General features: G+C 43.7%; 1 non-coding gene across 1 annotated transcript; it reads right to left on the minus strand.

Moving 5' to 3' along the window:
- Positions 1–3,663: 3,663 nt before the first annotated feature.
- trnas-aga lies at positions 3,664–3,745 on the minus strand. The gene has a single exon. It is a non-coding gene; the product is annotated as a tRNA-Ser (tRNA).
- Between the last annotated feature and the right edge of the window lie 6,599 nt (positions 3,746–10,344).

Consider the following 10,344-nt stretch of genomic DNA (forward strand, 5'->3'; position numbering starts at 1 on the left):
GGTTGTCTGTAACTATTCTCATCGCATATGCCGCTTCTGTATTTTTCTTGGCCTGCCAGACCTGGGTTTTACAGCAACTGTGCCTGTGGCCTTCCATTTCCTGATTACATTCCTTACAGTTGAAACTGACAATTTAAACCTCGGAGATAGCTTTTTGTAGCCTTGATACTGAACAATCTTTGTTTTCAGATCTTTTGAGCGTTGCTTTGAGGATGCCAGTTTGTCACTCCTCAGAGGAGAGTCAAACAGAAGCACAACTTGCAATTGGTCACCTTAAATACCTTTTCTCATGATTGGACCCACCTGCCTATGAAGTTCAAGGCTTAACGAGCTAATCCAACCAATTTGGTGTTGCCAGTAATCAGTATTGAGCAGTTACAGGCATTCAAATTAGCAAAATTACAAAAAACTGAGCAAATTTTTGCACAGCCAGTTTTTCAATTCCATACAACTGTGAATTGCTTCACTAAAAATCTTTGTTCAGAAAACACCCCAGTACTAGATGTTCCTGGGAAATGAAAGACATACCACTGTTAACTTTTTTGTTGAAAGTGGAGTAAATTATTTATGCAGGCTGAGAGGGGTTCCCAAAATTTTTCATATGTTTATATCTTTTATATTGTATCTACATTCTTTTTCCAAGTTGCCAAATTGAGGGCATTGCAGGGCAGCAGTGGAGGTGGGTGGGGCCAGCATCAGACTTGGCCCACCCCCAGGCCCTACCACAGTCAATGTCCCACCAGGTCCCCCTGCCACAGCCGCAACCCCCCCCCCGCCTCCACTTTGGTTACCCTTTTTGTAATTGGGGCCGGGGGGAGAGCAGGGGGTCATTCCACTGTTTTTCATCCCCGCCCCTGTGTAACGCCAACCTAGTCTGATCCAGGGTGGGGCCCAGTCTGAGTCTGATGGTTAATTTGCAGGAGATTTGGAAAGAATGCTTATTTGCTCTCCTGGATACACCTGAAAGTGCAGTTTGAGGGTCAGTTAAGGTTGGATTTTGGCTGAACAAATTGTTGGAAACCATGGCTGATACACCAATGTTTTTCTTTATCTGTAACCTTGTTATGTGGGGCCATGACCTGTGGTCTGAGAAGAGAACAGAGAAAGAGAATAAAACTTCTATGAAACAGGGCAAGGTTTTAACTTACCTGCTACACTCCACACCCATTGACTGTCATTCCCTTGTGGTGATACCCACATGGCCAAGGAGCAAATACTCCCCTCCTGATCTCAACCCAGAGCTCTTAACTCAGGTCTCCTCTTGCCTGTCCATTATCTCTACTTCGATGTCAAAACTCTTCCTTAAATTAAACCTCTCTTAAACAGAAATGGTTCTTTTTCCGCCAACTAACACCTGTAACATCTCAGAAGTATCTATCATACTTAAAAATTCCACTATCACCGGTCTCCACAGGCCCAGTGCCTTGAGGTTATCCACCTAGAGTCTGCCCTGTCCTTCATTCCTCATATCCAGTCACTTATTAAATCATGTCACTTTCACCTAATGAACATATCCAAAATACTATCATTTGTCATCCAAGATACCGCCTAAATTATTATTCATTTACTTATCACATTTAGACTACTGTAACTCTCTATTAATTGGCCTTCCCTGCAAGACACTGTCACCTCTCCAGTCCATAATGTACACTGCCGCTAGGCTTATAACCCTCAGCAACTGCTCCTTCTCTGCCACGCCACTCTGCTAATCCCTGCACTGACTTCTACTACCTTTCAGAATAAAATTCAAACTAATGACCCTGACATTCAAAGCATTTCATAACTCTGCCGAACCCTACATCTTTGAACTCATCTCTATATACTCACCCAACCGCTTACTACTCTCCTCTACTGACCTGCTCCTCAACTCTTCTCCCATTACCTCCTCGCATGCTCGCATTCAAGACTTTGTAAGGGCTGCACCCCTCCTCTGGAATTCTCTCCCACGGTCTGTCCGACTTTCTCCCAACCTTTCTGCTTTCAAAAGGTCTCTTAAAACACACTTATTTAAAGAAGCCTCCCCTCACGAGCTACCAAATTCCATACCATATGCTACATTTCTCACCTTGCTTATTTCTTAATTAGCCAACTCCCACATTTTGTGTCTCATTCCCTTCCTCTTTAGATTGTAAGCTCTTTTGCACAGGGCCGTCCTCACCATTGTACCAGTGCCGGTCATTATGTATGTAAATCTGTATGTTCCAAGTATATAAATCATGTGATTGTCGTCAACAACAAATAATAAAAAATGAAAACCAACTGCCCATTGCCTGCAGCTATCACTCTCTACATCATTCTAAAAGCTCAGTTAAAGGAGAAGGAAAGGTTAAAACTAAGTAAACCTCAACAGAAAGGTCCACCTAAATATACCAGTAAACACTCAAAGTAATGCTGCTCTGAGTCCTCTGTCAAAAGAACCTCTGCATTTCATTCCTTCTATTGTGTACAAATAGGCTTCTGTATCAGACTTCCTGCCTTCAGCTTAAACCTCCTTGCCCCGGCGTGAGCATGCTCAGTTTGCTCCACAACTTTTTACACTCTACAAAATAAATATAGTATTGTAGCTTGCTCTATTTCTGCTAATCTATTGGCAATAAAATGCTTGCAATAGTTCAAGAGGGCTGCAATTGTCTCGTGGTGCTCTATCTTGAAACCTTGCTGCATCAATCGGTTCCAATATTCCATGCAAAATCAGAAGTAAGATGGCACACACTCCAGCAAATGTGCTAATTCTTTAGTGATTTATTGAGATCTCAGAATTAATAAAGAATTAGCACATTTGCTGGAGTGTGTGCCATCTTACTTCTGATTTTGCATGGCAATAAAATGCCTCCATAGCTTTCCTTCTCCCTTAAAGGAGGACAACCCCTGCAGTAAGCACTATGGACAAGATGTGTTGTTTGTTGACTTCTCAGAATATGGCCAACACCCAAACCTGGATTTGTGGTACATTTAACTCATTTGCCAGTAAATTATTTGCCTCAGACCCCCATTGTTATGCCCCTGAACTTCCCTGTGAGAACCCCTGTCACTCAACAATTATATCCACCCAGTTACGCCCCTGACACACCCAGGTACACCCAATGCCCCTCCCCTTTCTATCACCAGCTGTAATTTCACATAAACTCGCCTTTATACTGACAGCTAAATGGCCCTGCAGGTATGGGGTTTATAGGTGTCAAGATTTTAAGATATATTGTGCTGGGCCATTGAGAATTTGAGAAATACCATTAAATTCTTAACTTTCCACTGAACGTGTCTCAGTGAGGAGAAAGCGCGTCCTAAACCTAATCCAGCCCCTCCCCCCGCAGCAATGCAAATGGATTCGCCCGCTTCCGTTCTGTGAAGAAACTATAAGCGTTTCAGTTCGCACTCCCGCCTTTCTTAGCGCCGTCTGTTCCTCTAAGGAACGAAACACTGACCTGGATGTAACCACCGCGGCCATGGTTGCTGGGTGAGCTGGGCGGGGCCTAGAGTGTAGGAAGAGGGAGTCACGGGACTGAGCACAATGAGCAGCGCTTCCCGTCGGAGAGAAGAAAGAGTTAATGCAAATAAATCCTTTGAGCAATAACATTCGTGGTGTTTCTATTACTATTGGAGTCTTTATTATAATAAGCCGCCGTTTGTAAAAACAGGTTTAATAAGAGTCAAAAGAAAAAAAAACGTAGTCGGCAGGATTCGAACCTGCGCGGGGAGACCCCAATGGATTTCTAGTCCATCGCCTTAACCACTCGGCCACGACTACTGCTGTTGAGTTATTTCACTCAATGTGGATTATGAAGCCTGTGCAGATGTCATTAATTGCACAGCCTGAAAACTTTCTAATTTCTCAACTAGTTCAGGCTGTCAGGGCCATGTTGTGTGTATATAACACAGTAGCATTGGTTTTTATTGATAATGTAATAGCAGCAACTAACCTGTCTGTTGTCATTCATAAAATATTTACCACACAGTAACATAACACGGCCTGATAAAAGCTGCCGACAGACCGAGTCGGCAGCTTATTGATTTGGCCCACGTGGGGCCCTCCGACTGCTTCCTCGATTGATATTTTGCCAACCAGATGTCGATCGGACAGAGGACTAGGGTTGCCACCTTTTCCGAAAAAGGCCTTCCTATATTCTTGCCGTTTTTTCCTATTAATAAAATTGGCATCAAGCATCGTTTTACCGGCCAGATGACAACCCTAGACAGGACTAAAAATCCCGTTGGATCACGGACCCCATCTGTTCATTGATGTGAGGGTCCTCTGATCCAACTGCACATTTATTATCCAATCGTTGGGCCCTAGGTCTAGGGTTGCCACCTTTTTTTTGCAAAAAAAAAATACCAGCCTTCCTATATATTTAGATTTTTTCCTTATTAATAACATTGGGGTCAAGCATCATTTTTACTGGTCAGGCCGGTAAAATAGTGGCCATGTGGCAACCCTACCTAGGGCCCACGATTGGATCAGCCTGATATCGCCCACCTCAAGGTGTCACCAAACGAGCGGATCTCTACGTGTATGGCCACCTTAAGCAGGGTCGGGCCTAGGTTGCCACATGGCCGGTAAAAATGATGCCTGATTCCAATGTTATTAATAGGGAATAATGATAAATATATAGGAAGGCTCAGGCTGGTATTTTTTTCCAGAAAAGATGGCAACCCTAGTCGGGTCTGGGTGCAGCCAGCCCCCCATCCCAATCCAGACACAGTTTTCCATGCGCCTACACATCAGCACAAAAGTTCGAAGGACCCAAAAGGGTCAGGCCTAGGTGTGAATAGGGTTGCCACCTTTTCTGGAAAAAATACCATCTTTCCTATATATTTATCTTTTTTCCCATATTGAGAACATTGGGATCAAGACATCAACCATAATTTTTACAGGCCAGGCCAGTAAAATACCAGCCAGCTGGCAACCCTTAGTTACTCCCCTGTTACCACATGTTTACATTTTCTCCTTCTTTTTGCCCAGGACCCTCTGCTAACCCCTGGGTCCCACTATTGACGTTATATAGTTACACCCCTGCTGTTCCTTATACGTAACCCAGTGGTCCTGAAACACAACCCCTAGAAAGCAGTGTGACAGGCAGACTGGGGGGCAGTACTGGGCAGACTGGGGGGCAGAACTGGGCAGACTGGGGGGCAGTACTGGGCAGACTGGAGGCAGAACTAGGCACAGTTAGGGCAGACCTTGGTCCTGACTGGAGTTGTCCTGTTTATGGAATATTCACTTGTTTATGGTGATTTTCTTTTTCTCATCATCCCATAGTTTTTCATCTGAACTGCTGTGTCTTTCTCCCCGTTCATAGGGCATGAGAGTAGGCATCATAAGGGTCTGGCCAGTGGTTCCAGAAATGAATGAGGGAAAATGAAGAGGATATATTACCTGCAGGGTTGTGGTTTGATCAGGGCCATATTTACAATACAGTCTCCCCAGGACCCATGCCCAGGGCTGCAGCTTTAGGAGAACTATATGGTAAATAAAAAAGTGCCAAAAAAAATCTCCCCTCTGCACATGGACAATATAGGAAGACCATCTGCAAATGCACTGATATGAGCTGAGGGTCGGTGTCTAGGACAGCACTGGACCTATAAACAAGCCTGGGCCCAATATGCCTGCATTGCCCAGAATCCACCAAACCCTATCCCAAATACCCAAACCCTGCCTCTTTGGCAGTAGGTGGAACCCCTTTCACAGTTGTACAGGACTAGAATTATGTTTTCTTTTATTAAAGGGGTTGTTCACCTTTGAGTTAACTTTTAGTATGATGTAGAGAGTGATATTGTGGGAAAATTTGCAACTGGTTTTCATTTTTTATTATTTGTAGTTTTTAAGTTATTTCACTTGTATTCAGCAGCTCTCCAGTTTTCAGTGTCAGCAATCTGGTTGCTAGGGTCCTATTTACCCTAGCAACCATGCATCGATTTGAATGACAATATGGAATATGAATAGGAGAGGGTCTGAACAGAAAGATGAGCAATAAAAAGTAGCAACAACAATAAATGTGTAGCTTTAGAGAGGATTTGTTTATAGAGGACTCCCTAATGAAAGCTAGAAAGAGTGAGGAGATGAAGGCAAATAATTCATAAACTATTAAAAAATAAATAATGAAGACCAATTGAAAAGTTGCTTAGAATTTGCCATTCTATAACATACTAAAAGTTAACCTGAAGGTGAACCACCCCTTGTTTATGTTTATTTTGGGGTTGATTTGGCCTTGAAAGGGGTAGTTCAGCTTTACATCAATTTTGAGTATGTTATAGAATGACTATTTCCAAGCAACTTTTCAATTGGCCATCTTTTTTTTATAGCTTTTGAATTTCCAGCCTTCTGCTGAGTCTTTTCAACTTTCAATGGGAGTCACTGACCGCACCTAGAAAACAAATACTCATATTTATTGTTATCGCTACTTTTTATTACTCATCTCCTATACATATTCCAGTCTCTTATTCAAATCAATGTATGATTGCTAGGGGAATTATGAAAATACTGTTGTGCCAGTGCCGTAGGTTCTACATTTCCTTTAGATCTATGCCACGCCCATTTTTGTGGCCACACCCCCTAATTACTATGTTCATTTTACAAAATTTGGCAGGTTATGAAAGTTTGAACACATTCGTGTGGTTTTTATGTGTTATTACAGTTTTGCTACTGAAGGTGAATTGCCTTTTAAAGGAGAAGGAAACCAAAAATTTTAAAAACCCCTACCCCCCTACCCTATACATAGACCCAGCCTCCCTCACTCCTCCCACCAGCCTAAGTGTTACCCCGGGCAAATGCCCCTAAGTCTTTACTTATCCCTCAGTGCAGATTCTGTCCAGCGGAGTTCACGGGCGCCATCTGCTTCTCTTCGGAAATCTTCTGAATGAGACCAGCGTGGCGGCACATGCACAGTTGAAACAATTTTCTTTTTCACAACAACTGCGCATGCACAGAAACTCGCGAAAATTGCAGAAGCGCCGGTCTCATTCCGAAGAATACCAAAGCAGCTGAAGTTGGCTCACGTGAACTCTGATGTCTGAATCTGCACCAAGGGGTAAGTAAACATTAGGGGCATTTGCCCGGGGTAACACTTAGGCTGGGGGAGGAGGGAGGGGGGTCTATGTAGGGTAGTGGGGTAGGTTTTTTTTACCTTTTAGGTTTGCTTCTCCTTTAAGCTGCAAGTCACAGTTTCCCCAAGAGACCTGTCTACTTCTCTTAAATTGTTACAATTGTTTCTTTGCTTATCTAAAATTGTTACAATTGTTTCTTTGCTTACCTAAATTGTTACAATTGTTTCTTTGCTTATCTAAAATTGTTACAATTGTTTCTTTGCTTATCTAAACAGTGTCGGACTGGGATGCCAGGGGCCCACCAGAAAACTTTAGACCGTGGGCCCACTTTCCAAACTATTATTCCTCCTCTACTCACGTAACCTCTTCATTCTCCAAGTCTTTTATATCTACTTACTGAAATATATTGACCCATTATTAAGCTTCTTTTTTCCTAAAAAGTAATAGCAAATGGCCATGATATATGCCAAATGTTTAGAAGCAAGAGGCCCACTGACACCTGGGCCCCCCGGGTGTTTTCCTGGTATCCCGGTGGGCCAGTCCGACACTGTATTTAAAATTGTTACAATTGTTTCTTTGCTTATCTAAAGTTGTTACGAAAAGTATCTAAGTGCACCTGTCACTTATTCCAGGCTTCTCTGCCAAAAGTCAATTCAGTTTTAGAAGCTCTGTATATTTTTGTGGCTGTTCAGCGCAGAAGATCAAAGAGAAAGTCGGGACGTTTTAGTTGCTGGCTCCGTTGTCAAAATCGGGACTGGCCTGCAAAATATGTGACAGTTGGGAGGTATGTGCTCAGACAATGTGATCACTGGGTCTGCTGTAAGTGTGATCCCATTTCTCACATTCATTCTGCATGTACCCTAATCTGTCCAGCAGGTGGTGCTGTTTTAAAAGACATCTACTGGGCTCACAAGCCAATGGCTCTCTCCTTGCTGCCTGAGACACACAGCACAATAAATAATCAGCTTATGTTTGATGTTTTCAATTACTTCCAGTAATAAAGAGGAATATTTCTCACCGCAGGGCCGCACAGAGACTGATGGCAAGCCGCTGATATGTGATCCCTATTGCAGAGCACATCATATCCCTGTGCATTCACTGCTGATGGAAATAACAGGAAACAAATGGGCAGGGAATTAATGTTTCTATTACTCAATCAGTATAGTTATGTAATGTGCCAATTAATACTGCCACTGTTTTTGCTGTTGATTGTCAGCTTAGCGATGGGGACCGCGGGGCTTTAGCAAAACCCACCCTGATTGATGGCAATGCCAAGAATGTAGGTGTTTTGTTTCCCAGCGATGTCTATAAAGGACACTAATGTGCCAATTCCCTTTGACATTTTACAGAGCAACTTGTCTAATTTGCTGTATTTGACATTGCGGACTGATTATTCATAGAATTCCAAGTCTTAAGCTCGCCATAGACGCAAAGATCCACGGAGATTGGTCGTTTGGTCGATCGGACAGGTTTAAAGATTTCTGTTGCCTGCTGTCAGGGGCAGAACATGGGCTCATCTGTTCTTTTACTACTTTATTTGATCAGAATGGTTAGTGGCAGGTCAGGAGATGGGGAAGTCCGATCGTTCGAGGATTCGAATTAACACTGAGCTGAGTGAGACAATGAGGAGGAGAGAGTCACACGTGATCCCCAGGTGTTGACGCATATTCGTATGGACTAGGCAAATTAAGGGCAACCTTTAGTATGTAGCCAGGGCTGCCATCTGGAGGCACTGGGGGGACCATTGTCCTGTGCCTGATGGCTTCTATATGTTAAGGGGGCCCGGCCGTGCTGCATTTCCTGGATTAGCCGGCCCCCCTTGAACTGCCAAACTATTTTTTTTTAACCTTTGGGCATAAAAAAAATGGGATGAGTAGTGGAAAGTATTCATTGATTACTCAGCAAGTCCAGTTGTTTTTAGATTTACCTATACTAGATAAACCTTTGGGCACTCATTTCTTTTTTTATTTGGTGAGTCCCAGTTTTTTTTAACTTGGGGGGGCCCTAGCTGCTGTGATTTTTTCTTTTAATTTGGAGGACCCTGGCCGCTAATGTTTTTTTAACCACCGGGGGGCTGGCTGCTGATTTTTTTTTTAACTTGGGGGGGGGCTCTGGCCACTGATATGCTTTCTTTAACTTGGGGGGGGCCCTGTCCGTTGATGTTTTTTTTAACTTGGGTGGGGCCCTGGCTGCTGTGATTTTTTTCTTTTGATTTGCAGGGCCCTGGCCGCTGATGGGTTTTTTTTAGCTTGGGGGGGGCCCTGGCCGCTGATATTTTTTTTAACTTGGGGGGCCACTGATGTTTTTCTTTATTTGGGGTGACCTGGTCGCTGTTGGATTTTCTTAAGTTGTGGGGCCCTGACAGCTGATGTTTTTTTTTTTTAACTTGGGAGGGCCCTGGCCACAAATGTTTTCTTTTTTTACTTGGGGGGGCTGGCCACCAAGTGTTATTTTAGTGTTACCCCACGAATTCTGATGATGGTCCTGTAGGTATCCATCATGTAAACGGGCTGAGAATATCTGGGCTTCTTCAGACTAAAGGTCCCCATACACGGGCTGATAAAAGCTGCGAAAGACAGAGTCGACAGCTTATTGGCCCGTGTGTGGGGCCATCCGACCGGCTTCCCCGATCGATATCTGGCCAAATGGTAGAGCTTGTTTGCCCCAATTCCTCTGATGATGTCATAGAAGGGAAGGGTTGTGTATGGCTGTATAAATCACTCTGGCTTGGATTGGGTTAGGGTTGGATGCGGGCCTTGGTTTTTAGGTTCTCTGGTGGGCCCAAAGAGGCCAAATCTGACACTGCAAAGAGACGAGGAGCAGAGTGTTCCGAATACTGAGAGTGTGACTTCCTTAAGATGAAACGGGGTAAAGCTGGCCATAGACACAAAGATGAAAAAGTCCGATCGTACGTTGATTCGTACGATCGGACTTTCCCATCTCCCGACCCACCACTAACCATTCAGATCAAAGTCCATTCAGATCAAATAAAAAGAAGTAAAAGTAAAGAACAGATCAGCCGATGTTCTGCCCCTGACAGCAATCGTACGATAGTTATGTCTGACAAAAGCTGGTGACAGTCTCCCACTGAAAATCGTACGATCGGCAATACACTCAGAGATATTATCGGCAGCCGACAGAAATTTTCTAACCTGTCCGATTAACCAAACGACCGATCTCCGCCGTACGAAAAATGTCGGGACTTTCCACACACGAAAATCCATGATTCGTACGATCGGATCGTTGCGTCTATGGCCAGCTTAACTCAGTGGGTGGCTTTTTATACCTGGATAACTTGGGAAACGT

This window comes from Xenopus laevis, chromosome 5L (assembly GCF_017654675.1).
Source record: "Xenopus laevis strain J_2021 chromosome 5L, Xenopus_laevis_v10.1, whole genome shotgun sequence".
NCBI lineage: Eukaryota > Metazoa > Chordata > Amphibia > Anura > Pipidae > Xenopus > Xenopus laevis.